Source organism: Pinus tabuliformis, chromosome 2_1 (genome assembly GCF_031772625.1).
Source record: "Pinus tabuliformis cultivar Carrire ecotype Pingquan chromosome 2_1, CPIR1, whole genome shotgun sequence".
Taxonomy (NCBI): domain Eukaryota; kingdom Viridiplantae; phylum Streptophyta; class Pinopsida; order Pinales; family Pinaceae; genus Pinus; species Pinus tabuliformis.
The window spans coordinates 392521202-392525347 of NC_142299.1; positions in this window are offsets into that span (position 1 = coordinate 392521202).

The window sequence follows — 4146 nt, forward strand, 5'->3', positions numbered from 1 at the left end:
AGCAGCGTCGGTAGCGTTTAATATTTCAAAGGAAACGACAACACAGGGTTTAATGTCGGCATTGGCCAAACTATATGAAAAACCCTCGGCCTCAAATAAGGTATTTCTTATGAAGTGTTTATTTAACATGAAGATGTCAGAAGGGGGATCTGTTGCAGATCATTTAAATGATTTTAATATAGTTACAAGTCAGTTAAGTTTTGTAGGGGTAAATTTTGATGATGAAGTTAGGGCTCTATTATTTCTGTGCTCATTGCCAGAAATTTGGAATGGTTTAGTTATGGCCGTTAGTAACTCTGTCTCTGGATCTAGTACTTTAAAGTTTGATGATGTTGTCGGTGCAATCCTTAGTGAGGAAATGCGACAAAAAAGCTCTGGTGAGACATCAGGTAATGCTTTGACTGCAGAGACTAGGGGAAGAAAAATGGAAAGAGGAAAGAGCCCATGATATCGCAGTAAGTCAAGAAAAGGAAGATCCAAGTCCAGATCGGGGATAGTGTGATGGAAATGCAGGAAGAAAGGACACCTGAAGAAAGACTGCAAGTCTCGAAAGGGAAAAGAAGGAGATGTGCAGTAAGAAACTAGTAATGAAGCGAATGTAACATGTGATGTGTTGCAAGATGCTCTGATTCTTTCATTAGAAAATATTATTGATGCCTGGGTGGTAGATTCAGGGGCCTCATTCCATGCCACACCTGATAAGAAACATTTGCATGATTATGTTCAAGGAGATTTTGGACAAGTTCGATTGGGTGATGATAAACCCTGTAAAATCATTGGAATGGGTACAGTTTTCATAAAACAACAAAATGGAAACCAATGGCTACTAAAGGAGGTAAGGCATGTTCCATATTTGAAGAAAATTTTGATTTCAACAGGGCAGTTAGGTGGTGAAGGTTGTGTGAAAACTTTCATAGATAAAGCTTGGAAGGTCACCCAAGGAGCCCTGGTAATAGAAAAAGGTGAAAAGGTTGGTACATTGTATTTATCCAATGGTATTTCTAACTCTGTTAATGCTTTAACTTAAGGAGCAGATGCAACATTATGGCATCATAGGCTCAGACACATGAGTGAGAAGGGGATGAAAATTCTTCACTCAAGGAATTTGTTGCTAGGTTTGAAGAATGTTGATTTGGACTTCTATGAGAATTGCATTTATGGAAAACAAAAGAAAGTCAGATTTCTCAGAGTTGGGAAAGAAAAGAAGAGCGAAAAATTAGAGCTTGTGCATACAGATGTATGGGGACCTGCTCAAGTATCATCTCTCGGTGGCTCTCATTATTATGTTACTTTTATAGATGATGCACCTAGAAAAACTTGGATTTATTGTATTAAGAATAAATCTGATGTATTTGATACTTTCAAGAAATGGAAACCTTTGGTTGAGATTAAGAAAGGAAAGAAATTGAAGTGTCTCAGATCAGACAATGGAGGTGAATATTGCAGCAAAGAGTTTGATAGGTACTGTTCAGAGCATGGAATTCATAGAGAAGACAGTTCCAAGAACACCACAAGAAAATGGTGTGTCAGAAAGGATGAACAGAACAATCATGGAGCATGCAAGGTGCATGAGATTGCATGCAGGATTGCCTTTACAATTTTGGGCAGATGCTGTAGATACTGTTGTTTATCTAATAAATAGAGGGCATTCAAGTTCTTTGGATGGTGGTGTTCCAGAGGAAACATGGACAAGTAAAAAGGTAAACTACTCCTTTTTAAAGCCTTTTGGTTGTGAGGCCTTTGTCCATATTAATAAAGAAAATAGAACAAAGTTTGAGGCAAAATCAAAGAAATGTACCTTTATTGGATATGGTGTTAATGATTTTTGTTATCGCTTATATGATTATGAAAATCACAAAATAATTAGGAGAAAAGATGTAATATTCAATGAAAAGGTCTTGTATAAGAATTAGTTGCAGGAAAAGAAACAGGAAAAAGAAAACAAGGAATACACAGTTCTTGATGAGATCACTGAAAAAGTAAAGGTGCTTGAAAATAATAATAATCAGCAACCACAACAACAGCAACCACCACAACAGCAACATGCACCCCAAACACTTGAAAGTGGTGTTAGAATATCTACCAGGATAAGTATACCCCCTGAACAATACTCTCCTTCATTATATTATTTATTGTTGACTGATTCTGGTGAACCTGAATGTTATGAAGAAGAAATGCAGGTTGAAAGCAAGAAGAAGTGGGAGGTAGCCATGGAAGAAAAGATGGACTCCTTAATGCATAACCAGATTTGGGACTTAGTCAGGTTTCATGCAGGAAAAAACTACATTGAAGAATAAATGGGTTTACAAGCTGAAGGAAGAAGATGCAGGAAAACAAAGGTACAAAGCTAGACTTGTAGTGAAGGGGTTTGCATAGAAGAAAGGTATTGATTTTGATGAAATATTTTCTCCTGTTGTTAAAATGACTTCAACCAGAAGTATTTTAAGTCTAGTAGTAGCTGAAGATTTGCATATGGAGCAGTTAGATGTAAAGACAACCTTTCTCCATGGGGATTTGGAGGAAGAGATATATATGCAGTAGCCACAAGGATATGAGGTAAAAGGGAAGGAGAAAATAGTGTGCAGGTTGAAGAAGAGCTTGTATGGCTTAAAACAGGCTCCAATGCAATGGTATCTAAAATTTGACATGTTTATGTTTGAACAAGGTTATACTAGATGTCACTATGATCATTGTGTTTATCTCAAAAGGCAAAATGATGGCAGCTATATTATATTGTTATTGTATGTAGATGAGATGCTTGTTGTAGGTTCTAACATGTAGGAAATAAATGGGCTCAAAAGAAAATTGGCAAACTCATGTGCAATGAAGGATTTGGGTGCTGCAAAACAAATCCTTGGTATGAGAATAACTAGAGACATGAAGAATCACAAATTAACATTGTCTTAAAGTGAGTACATAGAAAAGGTGTTGAAAAGGTTTAATATGCAGAAAGCAAAACCAGTTAGTATACCTTTGGCTAGCCATTTCAAATTAAGTAAGGAGGCATGCCCCAATACTTAGGAAGAAATGGCTCATATGTCTAAAGTTCCATATACATCAGCAGTTGGAAGCTTAATGTATGCAATGGTCTGCACAAGGCCTAATATTGCACATGCAGTGGGAGTTGTAAGCAGGTACAAGAACAATCCAGGAAAAGAACATTGGATGGTAGTGAAGTGGATTCTTAGGTATTTGAGAGGTACCACAAATCAATCATTATGATTTGGTGGTTCAAACATTGCTCTATAGGGATATGTTGATGCAGATATGGCAGGTGAAAGAGATAATAGGAGGAGCACTACAGGATATGTATTTATTGTAGGTGGAAAAACTGTCAGTTGGGTTTCAAAAATCCAAAGTGTTGTTGCACTTTCAACAACAGAAGCAGAGTATGTTGCTGCTATAGAGGCTAGTAAAGAAATGATTTCGTTACAAAGGTTTCTGGATGAATTGGGTAAGAAGCAAGAGTTGGGAAAGTTATACAGTGACAGCCAGAGTGCCATACATCTTGCAAAGAACTCTGCATTTCATTCCAAGACTAAACATATACAGCTCAAGTACCATTTCATATGGTCAGCATTGGAAGATGGACAGTTGAAGTTGGAAAAGATACACACTAGCCAAAATCCTGCAGATATGCTAGCAAAAGTTGTAACCAGGGAGAAACTGAGAATCTGGAGAAATTGAGAATCTACCCAGTTTCAATTGGTCTTCAAGTATGATGAAGAATATGAGAAACAACCAGGTCCAAAGTGGAGTCATTGTCTAGCAAATGAAGCAGTGGTGGAGTCGCTATAATCGGTCTCCAAGTGGGAGATTGTTGGGTGTGGAGCCTGATTATCTTCTGTATTCAAAGGTTTCAGCCGGATGTATACCCCAGGAAGACTGTACACCCCCCCTGCAGGGGTCCAGGGGCTAGTGATCCCCCGGCAGGGGTTCGGGGGCAGTGCCCCTGAAGCTAAAAATAGATGTAAAATTTCCTTGTAGAAGTCTAGTAATTTCTAGTCAATCTGGGTCGTTCATTAGGCGGATGATCTGAGGTAGAAGTTATGTTTAGTTTAGTGTTTTTTTCCCTAGAAGGCAACCCCCTCACTATATATGAGGGAATTATATCGTGTCTATGTAGATCTGTATTCCGAGTGAGGA